Here is a 27,910-nt window from a genome sequence, read left to right as displayed (position 1 = left end):
ATCGCTTTACAGTCTTCATATCTTAAGGTTTGCAAGAAGAAGAGAAAAGAGTTTTGGGGCCTGTCTGTCTAACATGGGGCTGTAGGTATTTTGAAATCGTATCTTCCCTCAATTATCTGCAGGCCAATTTAGCAATGCAGTGTAACCGTCCTGCTTTCTGTATTGCACAAATAACCTTTGAAATAAATTCAAATGCACACTTGATCATGTGTAAGTGTTTGTGCATAGCAGCAGTGTTAGATGGTACAAGGTCATAATGTGGACAGTGAATGCATGAAAGCAATGCTGAATAGTAAAAATGTAGTCAGTTTTGCAAATGCCAGCACAAACACTCACGCATACACACACCCACACACACACACACACACACACAATCTTGATTCATCTGGTCCAGCCGCTCTGCTTTGTGATACACCAAACATTCAGTAAACATTACCCTGCGCATGGTTACTGTCACCATAGCAGCTCGGCTCGGCCCCTCAAACACAGGACAGCGGTGTTATTTAATATTTGGCTGCGCGCGAGCATAGCATGTTTGTATCACATAATCCTGTCACACCGGCGAACACTTGCTTTTTCTCTTTCTCTCTCTGTGGCTGGGCCCTCGCGCTCCTCCTACCCCTCACGTGCAGTTGAATAGCTGTTGCTATGTTTTCCTCTATCAGGCAAACATCGACAGAGACTGAACTGATAGTCCAGAGCTCACCTCCCGCCCCGCGGACCCGCACACTTTGGCCGCCGTCGGCGTCAAATGAGAAGCGGCGACAGAGATTTGAAAGAGGCTGATGTGATGCAGGGCCGGCCCAAACCTTTTTGGGACCCTAAGCAGATTTTTAGTTTGTGCTCCCTATACCGACATGTCAACACAAGATGCTAAGCTACTCTCTACGTGTGCATACCTGCTGCCATTTCAGAGTTATCATGTGAAATTAGCTTACATCATACAAGTGCTGCTATGGCTGTTAATTTTAACCTGACAGGAGAAACAAATCCCCCCCAAATTATTTTGAACTTGAAATGGTATTTAACTGCCATATTATTTTAATTATTTGGAAGTAACATCAACTGTAATTTACAGTAAACAAGTTTGATATATTATATTTCCCCAACAGTGACAGCAGCCATCATCAGAAAGAAATTAACCTTAAGTTGTGCAACAACTTTAAAAACAATTTAGAAATTGTTTTTCCATGTGTAATAGTGTTTATCTTGTATTATTCAAATGTTATTTTAAATATATATATTTGTATCACGCATGTCTTTGGGGGGCCCTAATGGTGTGCGTTTACCTTGTAGGGTCCCCCCCCAATGCTGCGGGGGTCCCAGGCAGCCGCTTAGCTCACATTTGCCATGTGCCAGCCGTGATTTGAAGACCTGTTAACGAGCATATTACTGGGAGTAAAAATGTTTTGTTACCAGGTTCCAGTTGGTGAAAATAAAAGTTATTTTTAATCTGCATTTCTTCAACAAAAAAAAAATTACGCAAGTGGTTTAGAGGTCTGCTTTAAATCAACTTCGCCTGAATAAATTGTCTCTGAATGCTGAGGTCAGACATCAGTTTCTGCAGCGCAGGACAAGCTTCCACAAGACCGGTTGCACAAACCTTTAAGTCTGCATTTTAATCCTGCATAATCTATTAGTTTAGACAGATGTCAGAAAGTCAGGAAGATATGTTCATTCAACTGCTATCATTTTTTGTGAAATTATTGACTGGTATCAGTCGCTACAGGAATCTGGATCCACTGATGAATTGAACATGAAATGTCTTTTTGGTCACAGAAGGCATCGACAATATGGAAGAATTTCTTGGGTTACGGCAGAAAAATTCCTCCATACCACGCAACTTTTCTGTTCTGTTTTCTAACTTCTTGCGACACGTGCTGCGTTCTGTGCAAACACAGACTAACTGGAATCTGAAGATGCATATCAGCGTGTACAAGTTTACAGTTTCCTGGTTCTGCTTGCAGAAAGTGAAGCCTGCTGAGAAGAAAAGCACTTGCCAAAACATCAATCAGGAGGGAAATGAACCAACCGCCGTGCCTTCACCCGTGCAATCAAAGGAAGGTGTGTCTGCTGCTCACCGCCCCTGGAGACGGCCAGGAAAGGTGTATCCGCTGTAACCGTGGCAACACAAACAGCACGATTCAAACACTGATTAAAATGTGAGCGAAGATTATGCAACGTGCAGGAGGAAGTGTGTGTGTGTGCATGTGTGTTTGTGTGCTTACAGGCACAGATGGTTTCTTGAGTCACAGTCGTAAAGTCTCCCTTAAGTCTCTGCAGCTGGTTGAAAACCACTTTAACCTGTAATGACCGCCTCTCGCTTATGGCAACCAGTGTAGCAGCAGGCGTGTATTTTATTGGCAGATATAAGTGTGTGCTTTAAAGCAGCTCGGTGGGTACAAAAGTGAAGTCTGTCTCCGTGTGGATGTGTCAATCGAGTCTGGGGTGTGTGAGTGCTGTGTGTGGGGGGAAGGTGCCCTCTAACTTAAGTGATTTCTCCGTCCAGTGCAAAAGTTTCATGCTTCTCCGGCTCTCATCAGACGTGTTACAGACTTGAATCTCTGAAGACATATTTTGCCTCCCATCCGGGCCCCAGCCCCCCCTATAGCTCCGCCCCTGGACCACTTGGGTATCTGATATGTATCCGATTCAAGTGTGACCTAACGTCCAGGTAGCATTTATCCGACCTGAACGTCACTGATACTCAGCGAACGTCATAATTCTGCGTTTGTCGAAGAAAAACAACAACCAGGACAGACTATAATGAGGATTAAGTTGTTAAAGTTCTGGCTCCAGTCGGACAACAACTTCAAATGTATAAGCTATGCTCCACCGTTAGCATCCATGTTTACTTCCACTAACACTGAGCACTTCTTCTTATGGCGGTTGGCAAAACGCCGAACACTCTCTCTTTGTGTGACGTTACTGCGCTCTCTACTGCACATGCGGGACACTTTCAGGTCGTTTGCCCATTCACACGGGAGGTTGTGTATATTTGGAAGTGTGAACGGCCACGGCAAAAAAATCCGATTTGACAAAAAATCGGAATTGGGTCACTTGAAGCTGCAGTGTGAACGCAGCCATAGACAGTAGCGTTTCCATTACGAATGTGTGCAAATCGTTGTCTATGCTAAAGGCAAATAAACACAATTTCACAATGCTGTGTTTCTATTAAATAAGAAATTAAATTAAAATCACACACGAATAAGCTTGTTCACCTGATAAGTCCTTAAAAAACCAGCAACGGATGTAAAAATTTCCGAATATATTAATAATTCAGCTATGGCGCTGGCGCTCATCATCTATCAGCCAACAGAGGAGACTTTGCCACTGGAGCGACAAGCCCCTTATTTTTGGGAGCGGCTACGTTTGCAGCCCTTTGGGAAAACGTAGTGTGCAATTTTACAGAAGAGCTATAGATTCAAAGTGTTCCATTGACAAACTCAGCTTTATATGAATTGTGCAATGCTGTGAGAGTTCTGGTGGAGTCAGCTGCATGTTGTCTGAAACAAACAAATGAAACCAAACTTTGAGCGTCTTACTACTTCTTGTCGTCTTCTTCACGGTTTTTCGGCAATAGTAGCATCTGGCTGTTGGCCACTTGAGTTGTGTAATTTGAAAAAATTATAGTCAATTGCGAAATACATTTTAGATATGACTGAAAACCTGCCTCATTCTACCGCAAAAACGTTTTATAGAAAAACATGAGGTTTTTTTTTATTGCCGTTTTTCCATTAATCAAATTTATTTTGTAATTTCAATTTGTGCTATTTTATGGTGAATGGAAACGCAGCCATAGACATAGACAGACTTTTTTTTGCCATTTATCTTAACATTTAACATTTTAACTGATTTATACAGTGTGAAATACAGTTTTTTTTATTATCATTTAATATGTCAGGATATTTGGAGTTATTTTGAATTTTTGCACTTGGAAAAAAAAGTTAAATTATGAACATTTATGCAGAATGCATAATATACATTTATGAATAATTTGTCAAAATTTATACAAAAGACAATTTGTATAAATTTTGACTAAAAACAAGTTGTGGGAGGAACGTCTATGTTACATTTAAATGTGTGGCACCAAACTCTGAACAAAAATTCTCTTAAATGTGGAAGTTTAACAAGTATTTCAGTTCTACTAATCAAATTATTAGAAGATTGGGCCTTTTGGTTTGACTTCATGGTGGATGCCTTACACGTGAGTAAGACATGAACATAATATTTGAAAAAAGCAGTGAGTGTATTTAACACTTCTGCCAGTGAACACCTGATATGATTGCAATCAAAAAGGTGATTTCTTCCTTTGCTGCTTATTGCAGTTATATATTTTCAAATGTGTTTTTCACATCTTGAGAGTGCTGTTTAAAAAAAACTCATTTCCAACATTTACAGTGAGTTTAAACAGTATGCCACCACAAACTAAAATACAAATAAATCTCAGTAAAATCTGGGATAAAAAAAAAACAGAGGTCTCATCTGTTGTGAGTGCGTAGGTTCAACATGGAGTCAACAGGACAGGCGCGTGACTTCAGCTGAAACAAAACATGGTTCAATAGAAATACCTGACACTCATCTGATAACACAAATGCTAACATGCTGCAGTGCTTACGGGTTCAGCAGGGGTGGATGTTACTGGAATGAGACCTGGCTTATGTAACTGTCTGTGCTGCTTCCATCTTTTATCTTTATCTGCAAAATGCTCCATGTCCACTTTCTCCATGTTTGTCCTGTACATGCAGGTGTCTGCAGATGTTTCTAAGGACTCATATATGCTTTGGGAGTCCAGTATTGTTCCTGTTACTTTTGACTGAACACAGCAGGCAAATGCAGGCTATTTCTTATCTTTTCCTCCTGTGCGACTCAAATACTTTTTCATGAAAGTCTGAACAGCCTAATTTTGATCTTTTCTCCCTTCCAAAAAAATCTGATTTTGAAATCGATCCATAAACAGCTCCATTCAGTATTGCTTCCATAAACAGTTTCCCTCTGTGTGATGTCCACCTTCTTCTGCACATGCCAGTTGCTTTGAGATTGTAAGTCATTCCCATAGAAGTCTGACTGTGGTTGCATTTAACACAAAAAATATACAGCAAAAAATAAATAAAAATGTAGTTGAGTATCATGACCTGCTGTGTGTGAACGTACCCCCACAAACCTTTGAGGCACTAATGGAGCAGTTGGATATTGGGATTATATAGTCGCACTGGAATTTACTTGGAGGTGTGCGAATAAGGGAGATTAGGATAAATGCATGCCACACTTTTCAGATTGTTGTTTGATAAAAACAAATATGTACCTATATCTTTCAGCCCAGAAATTATGCATTGATTTATGTTATATAAATCCTGGTAAAATACACGGAAGTTTGTGGCTGTAAGAAAACATTTTTAAAAGATGTAAGAACATATTGCTTTAAAACTATTTTACTAATCTAATTTGTTAGATCAGATTATTTGTCTACAGAAGCAGACCTTGCTTTAATTTTTTTAAATAATCTACAAGATTATAAGAGGGTCTAGCCCTCAAACCACAAGACCTGCTGAATTCCCATTAATATTTTTTTTATTTTATATATCCATATTGATACTTTTATTATGATCATTTAACTAGTTTTGAAATACTAGACATTTGGCCCATGATTTGGCATATGATTAGAAAAAGATTAAGCAAGTCTGGCTTGTTTCGAAGGACTGCTGGGAGAAAAAGTCAATATAAAAAGATGTAAAAACATATTTAAAAATAAAACAATGCCATAACTGAATTAACCACCAAACTTTATACCCAACACACAAGTAATTCTGTCAGAGGGAATGGGTCACCATTTCATCAAGAAGTTTGTGGTAGAAGGGTGGAAATGGTAGGTTTGTTAATCCTATAAAGTAGGGATATTCATTACATTGGAATCACAAAGTTAAAACAAGCTGTAAAGTAGCCAACCAAAATCGAGATTGACTGCCTTTCAGTTTTTACATTGGATACATTGGTTACTCAGAAATAAGTTACAACCTTAAAACAAACGAATAAGAACAGGTGTTAACGTTTTTACAATGAACATTTAGATCAAACCCACGTTTGTTGTAAAGTTTCCGAAGTTTAATTTAATATTATTTTAGTTTTAAACTTCGAATTCAGAAAATCTGACTTCATGGTATCACTGAACGCAGCAGCAGCCTCATTTGAGTGATGAGATGAAAATACTCCAGCTCCCAGCATACTTTGCGCCAGTGCTCTCCTGATGCGCACGCGCAGAGAGGCAGAGAACGACTCCGCTCTGTGTTTACGTTGAGATGCTCACAACAAAGGACAGCGCAACACGGAGAGGCTGCTCTCTAACATAACCCACCGTGGCTACAAATTTCTTTAAGCATTCAGTCATCTTACCGCGAAGAGAAACGAGACAATATCAAAATTTCTCATTGTCTTCCGATATATTTATGCATATATTTTAATTTATTTTATTGCGTGCTTTAATTTCTGGTCCACGAGCTCAGACGCGGAGAAATTAATGTGAAATTTCCTAAGGAGCACCACAAGACACTGAGCGAGGACTTCATCTGTATCGCAGTAAGTACACTGATTTATCCGAGTAAATAACAAACACGGCAGCGTAGGAGCGTCCGGTTTATCCCTGTGTTTTCTGAGCGTCACCTGCTTTGTCCAGCCAGCCTCTTACCTCATTTGGTAATGTCCTATCACTCTGCTGGGAAGTCATCAGGCAGCGCTGCGGCTGCTAACTACTCGTCTCTGTCAAGTGTTTTCTACTCACAGACAAATGCACGAGTCTGCACCTGCTTTGATTTTTTATTTTTTTTATTTTTTATGGGATTGTAGTTATGGCTTCCTGATTTATTACATCATGTCCATCCTGTGCACTAAATCTGTGAACCTTTTGCAAAAAAAATGTAGCAAATACTTCTGACTTTCATCCTCAGCGTGAAAATATAATGCTTTTTTAAGGTGTAGATCTTTATGTAGAATTCTATTTTTATTGTCTGCTAGTTATTACGCTGATTATTCGTTTATTATTATGTCATATATTGGTACCCTTTTTACTATACTGTCATTGAATTGATCAGAAAGACAAGGTAAAGTTGCAGAAGGATATTGCTGCATGCAAAGGTTATCTCCTAACTTTTTTTGAAGCAATTTGGAGAGCCATCTTGCAGAACACGTCAGATGAAGGTTTGTGTTGGGTTGAAAAAGCCTCTTTTATTCATTTTGCAAAGCTTTGAATTTAAAGGCTACACAGGAATTCCTTTGGTGTTTTTTTTTTTAAGATGGAGGAACAATGTATAATTGAGCACATTTTTCCAGAAGTTAGTGTTTCACACAGTTTGAACTTTACTCTAAAGGGCTCCGGTCATGATGTATGTGTTGTTAAAACACACGTTTGCACATTTTTTGGAGGGCGCGTGTCCTACGGATCTGCATGGTTGGTGTCAAGAGAGTCTCAATTTCAGGGAGGAAACTGGAGTCGGCGGTGTCATGCAGGGGGTTCAAGAGAGAGAGAGGGCTTGGATGTCCTAATGGAGGCTCAACGCTGTATCCTTAGTAACCCAGTCTGTGAAGACAAAAGTCAGCCTCCCAATCCCAACACTGTGTGGACTGGCTAGACAAAAAAAAAAAAGAAGATTGTTTTTTTCTCACGTTTAGTCGGTTGCATTTAAATATATTCAACTCGACATGTTACTGTGATCGCAGGATTTTCAAAGTATATCAAATACCTTTAATCAATTTTTATTTGATTGGGATTTCATGGAACAACACCCAAAAGTAGCGCATAGAAGTGCTGGAAACCTACCTTGAGTTGGCTAAACTGACAAGCTTGGTAAGCAGAGCTTTATTCAGACAAGTAGCTACAAGGCCATTGGTAATTCTGGAAGTGCAGGGAATCTCTGGATGCATGCACACCAGCCCTGTTTAGATGCTTCAGTCTAACTATAGTTTGTTTGCCTGAAAAGTCTGGTTGGTTTGGGGAGGTGTGAACCCGCAATTGAACTCTCATGCGGACCAATACAGTAAATTTTTGTTGGCCTAAAAATCTTGGTCTCGCTTCAGTTGAAATTAACTCTGGTGAGGTTTTAATGCATATGTGAACGCCAAGCAAACTGGAAACCACTCCAAAAGAAGGAAGTGAACTGTAGTGTGGGGCATTCTGGGTACATATAACCAAAACATTTTGGTTTCTTCCTCTAGCATTAGCAAGAGTAATGATTTGTAGCCAACAACGAAAGAGAAATCTTAGCTAAAATCTGATGCCACTACATTTTTGTTTCTACATTTTGTGAAGAAAGAAGTTGAGTTCAGTGTCTTCTTCAGAGGTTTTCTTGTCTTTTCCTTCAATAGTTTTTGGTGCAGCGCTGCCACAGGCCAGGAGGTGAACTGGTTTTTCAAAGCGCTCAGATCATTTGACCCAGTGCAGTGTGAAAACCAACCACATCAGCAAAAGCATTAACAACTGTTATGATTTTGGTCCCCAGTCGATTTGAGTACACCAAACGATAAGGTGTGAAAACTACACATCGGCATGTGTACACCACTTTCGCAGTGACAAACGGTGGAGTTAGAGTCATGCTGTGGGGATTCTCTCCTTCAGCAGGAAAAATTGAGCAGTCCTGGTGGAGGTTGTGAAAAAATTTGAAAAGTTGAATAAGTAGCAATAATTCTGCAAGGAACTGTATTCATAAGGTTGATTTTATTATCTGAATTTTTAGACTTTGAACCGTTCACCACAAGTTATTGCATTTTTAGTCTGTGTTTGATGAAAGCAGATTGCAATGCAAGCTTCACTATATACAAAAGCTTATGAGACTGTTTATTATTAATGAAAGAAAATCTGATATTACTGCGCAAAATATTCCCTAAATCAATTATAACCCATTTCTATTTCATGTTTCCTTGTTGTAACTTGTGAAGTTTTGATTATTATTATTATTATTATTTCTTTCATTGGAATTACTATTTTTGTAGCTGCAATTCCACTGACTGCAGCTGCTATGAAAAATATTTATTCAGTAGACAAAAATAACTTATTGGGAGTTCAAGATACATTAAAAATGTAGCATCAGGTGAAACCTAATCAGGTTTCTGATCTCCACGCCCCAGACTCGGCGTCTGGCGTGGCTGTGATGTTATCGTGGACAGACCTAACACTCTCATTCACACGTCAAAAAGAGCCCAAAAGCACATTTATTATGTCTCCATGGCCACATCCAGTCATGATGAGTGGATGCAGCCAGTCATCATGGATGTGTACACAGGCTGAAAACAGTGAGCCGCTGCAGCTTAGAGTCATTTTCTCTGTAAATTAGTGAGCGTAACAAGTAATGTTCCTACTTTAACATCGGAACATTTTCCGTTAAAGCAACAATGAACAGCTGTGAATCCGGGTCATTTTCTGTTCATCTGATTAAGGTAATGTTTGTTGCGCGAGGGGGGGTTGCACTAATCTCTGTGTTTGCACGTGCCTGCGCTCTCCCTGGTTGTAATCGCACTGACGGCTGAGCTGCAGCTTTGCTCGCGCTGAGTTTTGAAAAGATTGGCTCGCTCCGCCCGGCCCCGGCTTTCTGTCCCGCGCCAGGCTGCCGAACAGGCTGAAGTTTGTCCAGGCAGGGGGAGAGATTGCGTCTCTCATGGAAAGTGGGTCAGACAGTGGGCACGATTTTATGGCCTTGTTTTCTGTTCAAGGTGGAGAAGGAAAGACGAAGGTAATTTTTTCATAATGTTGCTTCAGGAAGCTTCTCATGTTCTCCTGGTGTAAGTTCTCTTGTTTTGTGACTAAATCATGAGCTGTTTTGACGATGGGTTGCTCCGTTGGATGCTGCGTGGCTTAATCTGAATTTATAGGCCCTGAAAAACACGATTTGTTCAGGCAAATACTTTGTTCTGCTCTGAAGGCCTATCCTCTGAAAACTTCTTTCTCTGTGATTTTGCTTTTTCTTTCCCCCCCAAGATACAGATTTCTGGTTAGGTGCTGTTATAGTGATGCATATAACTGTAACAGTTCTGTTCAGGATAATTAACCTGCATATGACATGACACTGAGTATGGCTGCAAAATTAATCTATCCACCTGGCTTCTCTTTGTTTCTCTTAAAAAAGATGAGAAAACAACATAAAAGGTATAAATTACCGCTGGCCTGAAGAGGGTGTGTGATTTAAGGCTGGGTTTTCTTGCATTAGTGTGTGTGAGTTGATGCTAACAAATCAAATGTATTTTTTTTTAAAGGTTGTTTTTGCTCATCTTTACCAGGACTTTCTATAAATGAGACTGGCACTGTGTGCATTGAAACAAAAGTTTGTTTAAATATGAAAAAAGACTAATTTATGCAGAAGTATGCAGATGCTACACTGTCTGTGGGATTGGGAAAAGAACAAGCGTTGGATATTAATGTACTGTTTCTTTCCAGACTTTATTTGGCTCATTTGCATATTGCACAATGTTACAACGGCACAGGAAGCATTTTTCATACTGCCAGTGCTTTTTAGCACAGTTCAGGTCAAAATACTCAAAGATTGAGTGTTTTACCTGTAGATTATTTAAATTGGAAATCATGTAAGACTTATGTAAGACAAATCTGAATGGAAAAATCAGCCGTGAAAGCCAAACATTTTTTTTCTCTTTGCAGATTTGGCATTGTGTGCGCACAAAGCAGTGTCTGTGGGGACCTTCAGTTTCTGTTTGAATCATCATGTTTTGTTTTAACACAAACAGCTGAGCTAAAGCTGCTCTGGCTCTACAAAACAGGATTGTGGGGTCGCTGAGATCATCTCTGCGGCTTCCTTGTCAAGTTGTTTGTCAGAACGGCCCGATGTTGTTTAGCGGCTCAAGAAAACACGCAGCCATGCAGCCGCGTTTTCTTATGCACAGCACCGAATCTCTCAGAGGCCGTGTGATCATGCTCAATACCCATTTCCTGCCTCTCTCCCCAGCCTTCCTGTGTCGAATGAGCTTGAGTGAACGTCGATGATGAGTCTCGCACACAGATTGGTTGAGTGTGGGACTTGTTGACATCATGGCTTCCCCACTCAGTGCTGCTGCTCCTGCTTCTTAGTAATGCACAAAGAGATACCGAGCAGCGTGATGTAGTGAGCAGTGATTATTTTTACTCAAACAGGCAATTGCGGAGAGATTTGCTGATGTCTTAAGGAAAGTGTTTTGTCTTCACGATCCTTGTTTGTTCACTAATGTTTTCTATCAAGCCTGAGAGGCCTTCACAGAACAACTAGATTCACACTTACAATCCTCTGACTGGTAAATAGAGCCCACAAGTAGGTGGGCTCTATTTACCAGTCAGAGGATTTCCAAAGCAATTGTTTGGACTGAATTTTAAGATGAACGTTCCTAAATGACTATATATGTAAACAAGATTTTTACATATATAATTTGCTTTGCTTAAAGATTAATCTTAATGCATAAGCTTAAATGGGTAACACACAAAATTTGGGAGTTAATTGAGTATATTAACCACTAAATTGGATTAATACAAAACTACCAAAAGCTTTGAGTCATCCATCATTCCTTGATATTTTTAGATTTTTTTAGATCCAGTGAATCACAGTTTGACGTAATCTTTTGATTGGTCCTGATCCATAGTTGAATGTCTTTCGATTCCTTCTTTATCGAAACAAAATACCAGTTACCAGGTGTAACAGCAATATTACTAACGAGCCACATTTTCAAATCGATGCGTCATTAACATTAGGGATCACTATTATAGCTCTACATCAGTGGTTCTTAACCTTTTTTGAGGTACCGAACCCATCAGATTCATATGCGCATTCACTGAACCCTTCTGTAGTGATAAATACATTTTTTTTTTCCAAATTCAAGACATATGGGTGACCCAACTAGAGTCTAGTTGGGTCACTTTAATAAGATTACTAAGTCTTCTTAAAAGGTAGAGTCTCTGAGAACAGTTCTTCAAAATATAGTCAGTGTTTTCAGCAAAGTTGAGCTGACTGTCCGACCAAAGGTATTTAAAATTTGCCACAGTTTCAACAGGTTGGGCATCCAGAGAAACTGGAACCACTTTAAGGTCTGGTTTAGGTCATTTAATTAGCTCTACATTCTTAAGATAATGAAAAATTAATAATAAGACATTGCGGTATTCTGATTTAGTAATGTAATTATATTAGTTGTGTTACCATCCCCACGCCACTAGAGGCAGTAGCAAGCCCGAAAAGATGCAACTATGGAACAGATTTAGAAGTACACCGAAGGCTACAGAATTTGGTAAAAACTGTGAGCTTTGCTGAAGTAATTAAAGACACAAGTTCAAATCCCTGCTGAGAGTGGAGCTCCTTCAATCAGTGCTCCTCCGCAGCACTAAAACGTGATCCTCTGCAGCAAGTGACGGCAAAGCGGGGCGTATCATCACAACTTTACACAAGTGTCTTTACCTCCGCGGCAGAGGCTCCGCCGAACCCCTGAGACCGACTCATCGAACCCCTGGGGTTCAATCAAACCCAGGTTAAGAACCACTGCTCTACATCAACTGATTTGACAATTTTTAGTTGGAGTTGCTTTTAATGGCTAACGTTAGCCAAAATAAGACTTTGGCTCCAACCACTCACAAAGGGTTTGTTTACATTTTCTAAATGAGGCATCTTTTCCTTATTTAAAAAGGAAAAATCCGACCAATCCTTTTTATTTGGCTTCAGTCAGTTTGAGGATTTCATCACTTTTTGTCACATATGTATATTTTGTACATCGAATGGTTTAATCAGCAAATATCTCAATGATAGATTTTATATGGCAAAGCAAGCTGGCTTATGCATCAAATTGCCTGCTGAGGACTAAATATCAGGACTTTGTGTGTCACTGAAGGCTCCAGAGCCAAGTGAAGTCAGGAAGTCCTGCTGGGGCGGATGGATTTGACCTCTGAAAACTCATAGCAAGAACCTGGGATAAAATTAAACTTCCTGACAATAATAAACATTCAAATTCTTCCCAAGATGTAAGGAAAGAAAATGACTGCAAGAAGCAAAAGTGATGTAAACTGTAAGAGTAATTATTGGCATGTGTCCAATCTCTGGTGAATTATTATTTTTTTTTACAGGTAAACAGCAAAGATTGTCCATGTTTTCATCATTAAGAACATATGTTAGGTTAGTCCCTTTCCACTGAAATGTAATGAGTGAGATTATTCCTGCATTCTACATAACTTTAATTTTCTTATATTGTTAAAACTGAAAATCGGGTAAAGAAAAATCGGGTGAAGAAATATCAGCTTTTTCAGCTCAGCAATTAGTTGCTGCGTTTCCTATACAAATGTGCACAAAACTTTGTCAATATTTCGCTAATGTCGTAAAAACACAGTTTTGAGAAGTGTTTCCGTCAAATAAGAAACGCAATAGAAATCACACATGAATACGTTTCTTCATGCGATAATCATTAAAAAAACATGGTCTGACTACTTCATCTGATTGTTGGTTTTGATACGACTGAAAAAACAACCTAAACCTAAGGGCAAAACTTTTTATTGAAATTGACACGTTTCCGTTAAGCGAATTTATTTTCATCTCTGTTCATATCATCTGAATCTTTTCCTAAAATACCCCAAAGTGGTTCCACGGATCTCATTTTCAGCTATTTTAAATCATAAAACACTAAAAGCTGTGTCAAAAAACAATGATTAGAAATGTTTGAGTACACTCTGACCCCTGATGAGAGCTTTAAGGCCGGCCACAGTGCATGTTTTCTACAACCTAGAGATGACACATGGCTGTGCAAGCAGTGCTGTTGGGGACATACATCTGCTTACGTAATGTGTAGCCTCTATCATCCTTGTCACTGTTATTTATTAGAGAAGCGTTGCAGCATGCAGTCGCTGACTGGACGCTGGTACTGGATTCCTATGTATGAGGCTAAAAAGAACAGGAACATCATCTTTCATAGTAAACCTATTAGATTTCATATCCAGACATGTTTATCATGACATGCATCAGTGTCTGACTGCGTGCAACACACAGGCACCCGGGTGCTTTTACTGTAAGCCTGCACTTTGACTGTGTTATGATTTTTGTTTGTGCTGCTCCAAGACCTCGCTTATTTGTGTCATGTCCAACAAGACTGTTAGTTGTATGTGTGCACAGTATACCGCAGTCGGCGTTCTGCCCGCTGAATCATTGATGAGGCTGTAATTCGAACGCCAACCCTCCCCGCCGTCTGTCACAGGATTGTCTCCTCCAGGCACAGCTCTCAGGAATAAAAGAAGGCAGCTCTTTTATGGTTAGATTCACACCAGTCCTGTTTAGTCCACTTTAATTTAACTCTATTTTGTTTGCCTAAAAGGCTAGCCTGTTGGGCAAGTGTGAATCAATCGAACTCTGATACAGGCAAAAAAAGGGAACTGTGGTTTGCCTCAAAACCTAGGTCTTGACTTGGTTGAAGTGAACTATGGTGCGGGTCGAATGCATATGTGAACGTCAAGCAGACCGGAGACCACTCCAAAAGCAGGAAGCAAGCTGTAGCGTAGGGCATTCTGGGTTAATGCAACCAAAACAAACACTTAGTGCTAGTGGGAGAAATGGTTTGTGTTTTGTTTTTTTAACCAATGACAAAAGGCAAATCCTACCACCGCAAAAATTCAACGCCACTCCATTGTGTTTACGTTTTGTCAAAAAGGATGTTGCTCTCAATGTCTTCTTCAAAGGTTTCCTTATTGTTTCCTTCAGTGGTTCCTGGTGCAGTGCCACCACAGGTGTGGAGAGGAATAGGTTATTCAAAGGGTTTGGATTGTTAGACAGTGTAGTGTGAAAGCAATCCACACCAGCTGAAAATGTAACAAATGTTGCTACTTAGACCCCATTACAACCAAGTTTACTGGACTGTCAGGTTTGAAAACACCCTAAAACAGCTACAAGGGAAAATTAGCACCAGAAACTGCAAACAGAAACCTTTTGTTTCTGTCACAGTCCCTCAGAAAAAACCTGTCCCTGAGACCTTTAGTGTAAATTGTGTCATAGCTTTTGGCTATGTTCAAACATGAACTACGAATACATCTTCTTCTGACATCACAGGATATATACTGATACACTGAGGTAAAATACCAGCAAATTACATCAAAGTAAAATCCATTAATATCACTTTACAAACTATTCTCCCTTTGTTAGAATTATGCAGCTGGTAGCTAAAATAAGGTGCAACCAGAGTCAAGTCTAATCAAGACCAAACAGATTTTCCTTTTTGCACTTGCACTTGATAGAGTGCAAAAATGCCAACAAGTTTCTTTTAACCTGCTATGTACAGCTAGATAAAGTCTCTGGCATCTCATTGAAAAATATCTTAAACTGTTGGAATGGTAAAGCTGGTGAGGTGTTGGAACTGTAACTTCAAACTACTTGCACAACTTGACGCCTTTAACTCGCTCATTCCTGTTCTACGTTGATTGATTTTGGTAGAATCTACCAGACGGAAATTATCACACACACACCACAAAAAAAGAAAAGTTCATTCCAGCTCTACTCTTAATTGTTACTTCTTTGCATAATTTTTTGTCCATGAAGTATGGCATTTCAAATATTTTTGGCTTGTTGCCTTATATCATTATTTCTGTGCTGGTTTTTATTCTCAGAAATGAGATTCATGTCTTGTCTGACTGTAGAAAAATGTGCATGAGATGAATCCTAAGGTAGTCTGTTTCTTGGCACTTAGTCGGGTAATCTGTGCAGTAGACAATCCTAATCCTTTTTAGTAATGCACCATTTGTTGGTTCCAGTTCAAGTAGGCCAGAAAGTAGTTATAAGACGTAGCTTGAAAAAATAGATCTGACAAGTTGAAGACAGAGATTACACAAGTCGTTAGTTGTTACTTTATGAGCTAATCAAAGTCAAATTTTGGAAAATCTGATTCAAATATTCCCAACATTATTCATAGAAAAATAGAAACAGAACCACAAATGCTTTTAATTACTTTTTCTAAGCTGCTTTCATTAGCGAAGCGCAGCGAAGAGAAGGGAATGATTAGTTGACCTCAGTCATGAGTCAGATTCACCTCGTAGCTCCACAGATTCACACTCTGACGTCTGCTCTCATCCACTCGGCTGTTCATTCAGTCTGAAGGTGAACGCCACGCATCGGCCTCCAGCTGCGAACTCCCCCGCCCTGCTAGGGTCCTATTCTGGATCCTGGAGTCTGTGAAGATGCCAATCCCATGGAAGCTCCAGAGCAACCAGTAGTTTGTTATGAAGAGTTAATTTAATGCTCAGCAGGAATTTGGCACCAAAGGGTCTGACTCCAGTTCTGTTTTTTCAGGACTGGAGTGGTTCCAGTGAGGACTATGAAAGGCCATGTCCTGATTGAATTAAATTAAAGATGTGTGTTTTCTGGCTGTAACGTTGGGTTACTCTAAGAGACAGAGTAGCTTATGATGCCACTGTTACAACCTAGTCACTTCGGCTCTGGTCCGCCTAAAACCTAGCTCTCGGTTTGGTTGAAGAACCTAGGTCTCTGGCGCGGTTCAAATGCCAAGCGGACCACTCGGCACTGCAAAAGCACTAAGTGGACTACAGCGTAGGGCATTCTGGGTAAATACAACCAAGACAAATGCAAGAGTCTAACTCTACCAGGAGAAATGGCTCATGGTCTTTTGACAAAGACAAAAGAGAAATTCTACAACTACTAAAATCTCACGCCACTCTATTTCTGCTTACTTTTTGAAAAGGAGGAAATGAGATCAGTGTCTTCTTCAGTAGTTTTTGAGTTGCTTCCTTCAGTGGTTCTTGGTGCAGCGCCACCACAGGTGAGGGGGTGAACAGGTTTTTCCAAAGGTTGGTTGGTTTGACACAGTGCAGTGTAAAACCAAAAGGCAGCAGATGAAAATTTAACAAATGTTTCCATTTTGGCCCCCAATCCAACCGAGTCTGCCGGACCATTAAGTGTGAAAACAAGCCTAAATTTAATATTCAGACAAACTAAAGGGATAAACGAATGTGACCCAATTTAAATATTATCTTCAGGCACTTTCTTACAAACCTTTTGCAAAGCTTAAATGTGTTCCTATTTATTCAGATGAAAAATGCAAATATAACAGTTTGATTTGAACACTTTTCCCCATCTTTACTTAACCACCTTTTTACATTATAAGCACACACTGAGCAGTTTTCTGTCTTACTCAAACACAAACAAAGGAATAACTTTGAAAGACCTCCAGAAGCTGTACCAGAGACACATTTAAAACATACCAAAGTTTGACTCTTTGGCAGCCAAATAATTTGTAAGTAAAGGTGGTTTGAAATATTTTTACAGAGCTGTAGAGAAACTGTTTTGGCAACAGCGTATTAGGAAGTGTTTCTGTTGTTTCTAGGAGTTTATGAGATCCCTGGTGTGACCTAATAGTTGGCCCAAAGAGCTCTGATACCACTGAATGTGGATTTCCTGTAACACTATGTTTTCATAAAAGTGGGGAGAGGGGGATCTAACTCCACTCACATAAAAATGACAAATGATCTAGGGCTAATTAATTTCCTAGTTGCTGTTTTTGAGAACATGTGCTATGCACATCCAGAGCGAACAGGATGTGCATCAGTCATTTCCCAGAAGTCGATGGTTTTATGAACGTTTGCATTTATGGTGGTTGGACTTATGAGAGTTACAGCTTTGCTCAACTTTCAGACAAAACAGGTTCAGTCTCCTGAAGACAGATTTGTTTTTTCATGGGGTGGTTAATAAATCGTCCTCGTGAATTTAAGCTGCTGTTTTGGGTCAAATGTCAAGACGCCACTATGACGTATAGAAGCTGGATTAATGTACATCTTATATTAGTTCTCAAGTGCCGAGAACAAACAAAAATACTCCATTCAATATATATTCCTGCAGCTTTTTATAACTAGTACCACCTCAGGAAATACCAATGTTTTCAGTTTGGTCATCAAACAAAACAAAAGCAATGCATACGAATGGGAGGATGTGGTTAAGTTGTTACATGTTTAATCTCAAATTGAAATGTCCAAGTTTGAAGTTGGAACAATTAACTCAAACTTATTAGTAGTTGAAATTCCAAGTGGAAAAATGAGAGCTTTCAAACTAATTCTGACCTCAAATTCCAATATGGCTGACCTACATTAGAAGTTACTGATAGCTGGAATCACAAATATTTTTGTACTTTAAAAGATTTGTATCTCTTGGGTTGTGCTGTGGTGGTGCCGGGGTTAAGCACAACCCACATATGGAGGCCTTAACCCTCAACGTAGCTGTCGCAGGTTCGATTCCCGGCCTTGGCGACCCTTGCTGCATGTCTTCCCCCTTCTCTCATTACCCACTTTCCTGTCATTTAACTATCATATAAAGGCCACTAGAGCCAAAAAAAAATTTTTTAAAAATGTGTATCTCATCCAATTTTTTACACTCACAGAAAATATTGTCCAACTCCTGTAACAGCATGTTGCTAATTTTTTTTAATAGTACAGAATGCATAGAAATAGCTTATTAGCATACAATGCTAATAGATTTTAGCCTGATCGCTGAGCATGAAAATAGGGGAAGTTTATAAATTTGTCAACTGGAAACTGAAACATATTTAGTTTGGTTCTCATGGTGCGTTCACAGCAAACACTTTTTGAGCGTCAGGCACGTCTATTTTACATTCATAGTCTATGTGGAGGTGCGTTTCAGAGCTTCTAGTGCAGTGTGATTGAAACATTTTGAGCATTTGATGCGTCCAAAGCGTCCAGCGGAAAACAACGGGTAGAGCTGACCCATCTGACGTGCACTCGACGAGCCTCCACATAGACTTTGAATGTAAACCAGAAAGGCGAAGCGCTATGTGTAGAGCAAAAATGTAAAGCATCTGCATTCAGAGTGCACACCTGTCAAACTTGAAGCGCTGGATGCATTTTTGATGCGCGTAACGCGTTTTGGTGTGAACGCATCATAAGTCCTCACCAACACTTCCTGGTTCACTGTCATCCGCTTTAGTTCCACATAGGGAGATAAACAAATCTTCTTTACCGAACTTCTCATTTGTTTAATTTCCATCCATCCATCCATCCATCCATCCATCCATCCATCCATCCATCCATCCATCCATCCATCCATCCATCCATCCATCCATCCATCCATCCATCCATCCATCCATCCATCCATCCATCCATCCATCCATCCATCCATCCATCTTCTTCCGCTTATCCGGGGTCGGGTCGCAGGGGCAGCAGCTTTAGAAGGGAGGCCACCCTGCCACCCTGCGGAGGAAGCCCATTTCGGCCGCTTGTACCCGTGATCTCGTTCTTTCAGTCATGACCCAAAGCTCATGACCATAGATGAGGGTGGGAACGTAGATCGACCGGTAAATCGAGAGCTTCGCTTTCTGACTCAGCTCTCTTTTCACCATGACGGACCGGTACAGCGCCCACTTCACGGCAGATGCTAATTTAATTTCTAAGAAGCAAAAATCAATCTGCTTGAATAAATATATCACAGTTAATCCTTCCTAATTTTCTTTCCAAATGGGGTTGTGAAAGACGAGAATGAGAAACCATAGTTAGGAACAGAAGTGAAACTTGTTACTTATTACTGATTAGAACCAGGCCTATATATATATATATAGGCCATGCTACATCCATCAACATCCATCCATATAACCTGAGTGAAAACAACATCACTGGATTTCCACTCCAGCCAAAGTTGCCATAGAAACTTCAGTCAGTTTGGCCCTTTCTCTTGAATCTTGTCCTGACATCAACCAGCTAAATCTACTCCATCATATTTGACCAACCCCTTACTTTTAAACAGGTGCAATCACAGCGTTGGAATCTCTTATTTAAAGTGAATTCACGTGGAACAAACATCTGGTTGGGATGCATTTCTCTCCTGGTATGTCTTTGTACTGGGTAATTAACAGAGGTTTGTTCAAACACCACCCAATAGCAGCTCCGCCTGCACTCTGTTTTCCTTGGAAGTCAAGAATCAGCTGTGGGAATGACATCACGAGGATTTGATCATCGTCACGCTCACCAACAACACTGCCTTATATTTTACACGCACAAGGTTTTGATATTCTTACATGTATTCTTGACTTTCAAAGAGCAAAGGAGCATCTGCACTGAAAAGAGCTCGACAAAATGAGCGTAAATGATAATAAATATATGATTACTTTCAAGATAATCAGTACTCATTTGTAAATCAGCTGTTTTGAATTTCTGGGCCTGGATTTATGAGCTTCATTTGACTTTACAAGTTGGGAATCAGATTTTAGGTCTGATTTCAGTGGGAAAACACAGTTTGTAGCTGTAGATTTTAAAAATGGCTTCAATGCAGAGCGATCTGAAGTCAGTGCACTAGAGACAATTAGTGTATATTGTAATCAATGGAAAAGTATGGCAGCCTTCTTTCAGCTGTTTGGTAGCAGTAACTGAATCTTTAGGTTCTTGGTGAAGTGATTCGATTACCGTTCAGAAGAATCCGTTTCCCTTCTAGACCTGTACGTCTGTCCTTCGCTGCTCTCGCTTGGGGCATAAGAGCAACGTAAGATTCTGTGGAAATGACTTTCCATGCCTCACATGTTAGTAATTTTAATGTCTCTTTGTTTTGGTTTTATGCGTGTGGTTTGGCATTTTGGTGAAAATCTTTGACATTTTCTCTTTGCATGTGATTTTTACCATAAACCCTCCTGTTGACGCACTTTGCGCACTTCAAAGTTCCGGCGTCTGCATGCCTCTAGATTTAGTCATAAAATAGCTTCAAGAGAATCATGTTTTGATGTTTGTTACTGGAGTCACAATTGTCCACATCTCAGTGTTTTGAAAAATGCTTTTTTTTCCTACTCTTTGATTCGTACAGAGGGTCTGGCCCTCTCGGCTATTGGGAAACGATTGCTTCCTGGAGGCGTGGACTCTGTTTAAGTTTTAAGTTTTACTCATTCGCTAACGTTTGGCCTTGTTCGACGCTATTAAGCTTTCCGGAAATGACCTGTGCCGTCTCCGCGACCAAGAGAAAAGTGTCGAGCTGAACGTTGATGTTAATTCAATATTTGGACCGACACGGACTGAACGGTTTCCTTCACTTCCTCCACTACCATTTCTAAAAACACAGGCAGACTACTATTCTTAAACAGCGCAGAAAATCGACTTCATAGTTCACAGGTACTTCTGTTTGCTGATTGGCCCGGTAGAAAATATACTGGAAAAATCCACTTTTTCTGGTAGAAAGTCAAAACGGAGAAGTGAAGGGAGATTTGAACCAAGTGGCATAGCGTAGAAAGGCCAGGCTATCGTATTTTGATTTTGACTGGACTGTTATACAATCACTAGTTTTGACAGATTTGATATTGTCCTGTTCCTTTTGTTTTAATTGATAAAGATAGATCTCCAGATGAAAGACATTTACTCACCAGTTTTAATGCACATCTCTGTCTTTCCTCATTTCCTGTTTTAGTTGGAATGGTATCTAACAGGACTCGTGTAGTTTCCATTTGCATTCATCGACGTGCAAATAGAGGACCTCCTATAGCCGTACATTCAGAGGAACAGCAGAAAACTCCTCCTGGGACCAGAGAGAACGAGAGGAGTGAGAGTGGGGAGGGAATTGGGACTTCCTGTGTACATCGACACGCTGACTCTCTGTAAATCACCTCCGAGCAGACCGAACTCCAGGGAGATATGTTGTTTTTTTGAATCCCATTTAGTCTATTTCAGAGTAATATGAACATAAAGATTTATTTTAATCAATTCTCCATTTCTAGCTGCTGCACAGAAACACATGTCAGGAGTTCACCCTAATGAAATCTCATCTGTCTGTACACTTTAAGAGTTTAATTCATTTTTTTAACCATTTATTTTCTGTAACTCTGCAGCAGGCAACAGGTTTTCCTTTCCTAAAACCCTCTTTTGATCCAAGGTTTCTCTGGGTTACACTACTGTATTTTATTGCACCAGCTTACTTTTAAGACTGGAGATCCGACGTAGGAGGGAAAATGATTCTTATTGCGTCCAGTTGGATTTAAGACAGTCACTATTTAAAGACAGCCGAACCCATAAAACATCTCCACATGCAAAGACGAAGAAAATTAGATTTTAAAAATGTAGGAGGTGTTGCTGCCTTGCTTCTAAGATCCAATTCACACCAGAAGAAGAACGTGTGAGCAGGATGAAGAATTAACGCAAGATGTTTGCCAGATTCAGATTTGACGTGTTCAGGTTGCCAGATAACCACACTGGTAAAAACTGAAAGATGGCCGTTATTATTTAATCCTCAATTACTACTGTCATTGTCATCTTTTAAGTAATATGTGTGAAAAGAGAAAGGAAAGGTTAAATATGTCCATGCTACAAAAAATGTTTTACTTTGTGTCTTGCTTTGAATTTCTGTCCACATTTACCATTTTTTTTCTGTCAGAGTGAATTACTAGTGTGGCAAACACTTCATCACAGTCGCTCATTAAAATAGTGTTCTCACACATTTAGTGCAGAAGAAACAGCAAGCCTGCAATATGTGAAAATAATAATTTTAGTAAATGTGATCAATTCTGTCTGGAAACCCCTGCTAAAATAAAACGTGAGTGAGAAAGGCATTGGCTGGTTAGTATTAAAACATACCAGTTTTTAAAAGACTGTTATAATAATTGGATAGCAAAAGGAGCTCAATAAACGACAATATTTTTTACTGAAATTGAACCAGGTGAAGCTTAAACTATGCCACCTGAGGAGTTCTGGCTATAGAAAACATTTACAGGCAAAGGTTTTTCTTCTATTTTAAATGCAAAATGTGTGCGTTTTGTACCATTTTGGCCTAATTACTGTTCTGAGTATGTTGTTCTTTCAGCAATTGGCCGTTTTTAAGTCTCCAGTTAACTATTAATCAATTGCTAAATCAGTTTATTAGTTTATTTATTTTTTTCATTTTGTTTTTGTCAAATTAGTGTTTTGAGGATTTTTAACACATACAGAGCATTTTGAAAGATGTGATAGTTGTATAATTTAAACGAGACAGTAGTTTAAATGAAACATGAAGAAAATGTTATTGCCTTGTGTGCATACAAGCAGAAATCTGAAAACCTTTATCTGACTTTTACTTAACTTAGAAAGGTTCATCGAATGAAATGCTGTTGACTTAGGCATTTTTAGCTTGGTGGTGGGATTTCTTAGTTCCCGTCTCTGACCAGCTTGTTCTAATAGTTTTGTAATCTTCCACTTAAGGCCCTTGTAATGGCAGCATAAAAAACAACATAAAAAAGTACACATAAATAGTAATAATAATTTTAAAAATGCTAAAAACAACTTTAGTATCTTGACAACAGCCAGAGACGCTCATCCTCTTTCTGTGTCGCAGGGGAAAATGAAGTCATTGATTGGATCAGTTAAATCAAGAAGGAGACAAAATGGAAGGTAAAAAAAAAAAAAACGGGAAAGAGGATCTGGCATTGGGTTTTGCCAGATCCACCACACGGATCAGTTTCCGAGGCATCAGGAGTCCTATCTTCAACATGTGTAAACCAATCCCTCTCCTCTGACCCGGTCCTGCAACCCTACCCACAGACACCAGGTCCATCTATCAACACACATCCTCGCACTCCTGCGTTTCTGCCTGAAATTCTCCTTTTTGGTTCAGTGTGTTTACTGCTTCCCACTCTGAAATGGAACAAAACAAACAACAACGAAAAAAAAAAACACTCAACCGTAAATTGTAGGGTTTGTGCTTGAGTGTTGTTAGCATTAAACTGTTTTTAAGACCAACATCGAGCATGAGGTTTGTGGTCAGACAGTGTAGGCCTTCAGCATGATGTGCTGCATAATTCTCTGTCTTAAAGGCCATTCGGAAAACTTTTCCAAGAAATTATAGGAAGCTTTCTGTTCCAAGACCGTCAGATTCCAAGATCCTTTTTATTACATCCTTTTCCATTGGCAATAAATGTAATTTAATCTGATATAGGTTTGTTTTTCTTGCCCCCCACCCTCTAATTAAAATTAAAGCTCTAATCACCAGTTAGTTTAGAAAACTAACAAGTTCATTTAGGGAGCAAAAGACATGAATATGATTTTTTTTTTTTAAATCCAACACTCCATCAGTGAACACGACTCCAGCTCTGCTCCTGAAGGCAGCAGCTATAATCCAGTGGCAAATTGAAAGACGTCACACTCAGATCTGGCTTCCAAATGTGAAAATCACACGCATAAGATGGCCACTTAGAAGTTTCTCTCTGATGAGCTGCAGACCTGGTGGCTTTCCCGCCACGCAGCTGCCGTTTGACGCAGGAAGTTGAGGGTTTGGAACCACAACGCTGACGTAGGACCGGCTAGCTTCATGTGGAGCTCCTCTCCTCTGAAATCCGCTTTAATTGGAGGTATTTCAAGCTAATTATAGATGGTTACAACACCTTTGAAGTTGGGATCCTCGGGTCTCTTTGTAGTAGTTTACAAACCTTTTTATCGATATATCCTCTTACTAATTTAAGCCAAACATTCTTGCACTTGCAAACCATGGAAATGGGAGAAGTCAGATCCATTTAGTGTTTGGTCATTTAGTGTTTGCTTGTGATAGTGCTACATCAAAGGTTGTGGGAAGTTTAACCACAGTGTGATGTTGATATTGGCCCAGATGTTCTCCTTGGTGCATCCCTAAACATGAGATGCAGCGATGCATAAGATCAGTGCATCCTATGTACCGATAAAACTGGGGGAAACCAGTTTTATTTCTGGTTGAATAAAACTTTTTGATGCTATAACAATGTTTATCCCAGAAAACTTGCCAAGTCCGTTGGTTTTGTGCGAGGGCAGTTATTCATCCAGTGGCCTGTTGGGTTTCTGAGTTACATTTTTTTTATAGTTGACAGGAAATTTGAAAATATCACTTGATAATTATGTGTTATTGAAAGATTGGAAGATTAATACCTGAACACCAACTATAAAATCTTTAAAAAATGCAAACATTTCAAAAAGACTTGAACAAATAAGCAATGCTTAGCCTGGTGGGGGCACAAGTAAAGCCTGGTGGCCCGCCAGGCTTATAATACACACAAGATTTTATTTTAAATCATATAATGGTACAGAGAGATTGCTTTCTGTCACTGGAATTCAACAAATAATGACCTGCGAGTTCTTGCACAAAGACATTTACTCAATTTAAACAAAAAAAGAAAAGAAAAACAGTGATTTTATCGTTGCAGTGATGATTTATTACTTTTTTTTTCTCTCCCAAAGACTTGTTTCTTGGTGTTGTGAGGTTAAACACATGGCTTTTTATCCCCACTAAGCAGCCTCAGTCATTGCACTTTACAAGTGGGACATGGTTCAAGTGGATTGGGAGTTTGAAAAAGGGAGCTTTTGTTAGAGGTGAGGTCTGCTGGATTCTTAGCAGCGGGTGGTTCTGTGGAGAAGCTGAGTTGCTCCTTTACGTTACATTGGACCTTTTCATGATCGGTCCAGCCTCTGAATGTGTTCACTGTAATGAATTTTAAGTCCTTTGACTTGGTGTAGAGACAAAAGTTCAAAGGTTGCCTTAAAACTCGGAGTAAAGTCAACTTTGAGACCCGAGTTAAATCAACATTGACATGCTTAAAAACAGGACAGTTTACAACTGTAGGCTAAAAATGGAAAGACTCATGAACTCGCACTCTCTTTAAAAAAAAAAAAAAAACTAACAAGTGGAGTTAAAGAAATTAAATAAGAGCAAATAGCAAAAGGGAGCTGTCATTTATTTTACAGTTAGGACATAAAAACTGACAGCTTATGACATTTTCATTTTTCCTACACGTCTTGGAAATCCTTACAGTTATTTTTTATTTTACTTACCTAATGTTATTTTCTTTTCTTTATGTCCTTTTTGTGCATTTCTGACATTTTATTTCAACAAAATCTTCTTGGCCATTTCATACTTTTGTGGTTTTGTTCTTTTTGTAATTGTTCGTCCATCAAAAGAAACGCCACGGACAACTAGTACTAACTAGATGTCAGCTCACATTTTGCTCTAACAAAATGTGGTTTTGTGACCAACGGATCATAATCCTATCAGGAGGTCGCTTTAGGTAAAACTGGTCTGATTAAGGGTTACAGTAATGAGAATCAGTCGTCAAAATACAATGTAGTATTAACTCCTAATAACTTCCTTCAATATATAGACAACAGACATATACTTTCTTTTCATAAAAGTGAAACAAGCCTCTTATAGAACTCTGTTTTTTCTTAGTTTTGAGACCTAAATGAATACAGTTCATATTGACTCATGTATGTTTTACGACTCCAGACAAATTGTACTTAGTTTAAGAGCAAAAAGGACAGTTTTTGCTCTTAAAAGTAAGGTTTGTCTTCAAATCACCACATTTTTCTTGGTATGACCATTATAAATATAATGTTTTTACCATCCCAGTGAAAACGGGTTTTAAACTAACAGCAGACAGAAAACATCACATGATGTGATCGAGAACCGTAAAAGCGACTTCTCGATCACAATACCTCATTAGTTGTGTCATAAATCTGTTAGCGAGACGGAAAAAGAAAAGAGAAAAAATAAAGCCAGCTTGATTCATTTGTGTATTTTAATATTAACCCTAATGCTGACGAGGGGAGACGTTTTTACTACCAGAACCTGGCAGAACTGCCATGAGATAATTTCTGAAAGATTTATTTATTATTCACTAAAGCAGCTGTCAAAACGATAAATCCAAACTTCTGTAAGAGGACTGTAGACATGTTGAGTCATGCTAAAACCTTGATTTCCATGCTGTCAGACCTGGTATTGACACACGCTTACATCTGCTTTCCCAATCTGAATTTATGAGTTTCGCCTGAACTTCTAGAGCTCTGATGTCCGGACAAATGTTTATAATTGGGTCAGAGAAGACTGTGTGTTTTGAAAGTCTTATTAGAAATATCTGAACAGGAATGGGCCGCGCTGTCCTCTGTTTCCATCTCTCCCTTTTTTTCCATTACACTTTGTGCTGTGATTGCATTCAGTTCGCCCAGATTCACATCAGCGAAACACACGTTTGCTTCCAAGGACACACGAACCTCCAGGTAAACTGTTTGCAGATCCATAATCAGAACCGCTCGGTAGAGAACAGTTTCGCATCCTGTTCTGTCCCCTTGTCTCCTAAAAGAGAGTTGTGGGAAGCGGAGGAAGTGTGGCGGGAGGGGAGGAGGCCTGGGAATATGACGTCCTCGACTTCAGTTTGTGTAGCAAAAAAAAAAACAAAAAAAAAACCTAAAATTAAAGCCCCTCTCTTCTAATCAACGGCTCGTAATAGCTGGAACAAAACCAGCACTCATGGGACGTGGACATGAAAAGAGTGCAGAGGAGGGACGAGGTAGACTTTCTGTTTTTTGGAAAGCGGCTGCCGCGAGCGTTTGAAGAGATTTCTGCGGCGAGGCAGCCGGGGAGCTTCAGAACCCCGCGTCATCACGACTTGGCGCCGGTGACATGAAAGGTGCGAGATGCCTTAAAGCCGCAGTGTTTTGAGGATGTGGTGAAAGCCAGCAATACCGGGATGATTAGATATCTGCTGGGCCTTATTCAAAAAGGGGCTCTGACAGAGATCACAGCAGCCACAGGTCTGGAGATGAACTTGTTTTTTCCTCCTTCAGGTTTCTGTTTTACACAGCCGTCATCCGCCCTCAGCTTAGATTGTGCTAAATAATGCCAAATTTCACCTCAGCTTGCAAAACTTCATTAACTCTTTGAGTGATGTGTTCAGGTTGCTTTCACACTTGATGCTCTCATAGTCTCGGTTCGACTGGGAACCAAAATTACAACATTAGTGACATTTGCAGCCGGCGTGGACCAAACTACTGAAAAACCTGTTAGCCCTCCTCAGCTGCAGTGGCGCTGCAGCAAGAACCGCTGAAGAAAACAACACGAAAACCTTTGAAGAAGACACAAAACGTAAGCAAAAATGGAGTAACATCAGATATTAGTGGTTGTAGGATTTCTCTTTTACTGTGGTTAAAGACCACCAGCCATTTCTCCCGATAACA

General features: G+C 39.6%; 1 protein-coding gene and 1 long non-coding RNA gene across 3 annotated transcripts in view; both read left to right on the top strand.

Annotated features, from left to right (window-relative positions):
- Window positions 1–729: 729 nt before the first annotated feature.
- Window positions 730–2,176, top strand: LOC145555130 (uncharacterized). The gene is made up of 2 exons (XR_014091218.1): window positions 730–891; window positions 1,968–2,176. It is a non-coding gene; the product is annotated as an uncharacterized LOC145555130 (long non-coding RNA).
- A 4,050-nt stretch (window positions 2,177–6,226) lies between these two features.
- peli1b (pellino E3 ubiquitin protein ligase 1b) overlaps window positions 6,227–27,910 on the top strand; it is a 48,144-nt gene continuing 26,460 nt past the window's right edge. The window contains exon 1 of one of the 2 annotated variants that reach the window (XM_008428884.3): window positions 6,227–6,573. The gene's annotated coding sequence lies outside the window, so the exon portion shown is untranslated. Of the gene's footprint in view, window positions 6,574–9,053; window positions 9,717–27,910 lie in introns of those variants that run through there. The other variant, XM_008428885.3, reaches the window with a different exon arrangement.

This window comes from Poecilia reticulata, chromosome 15 (genome assembly GCF_904066995.2).
Source record: "Poecilia reticulata chromosome 15, P_reticulata-male-v2, whole genome shotgun sequence".
In the NCBI taxonomy this organism is placed as follows: domain Eukaryota; kingdom Metazoa; phylum Chordata; class Actinopteri; order Cyprinodontiformes; family Poeciliidae; genus Poecilia; species Poecilia reticulata.
The sequence above is the reverse complement of the archived record's forward strand: the minus strand, read 5'-3'. Positions and strand labels throughout refer to the sequence as shown.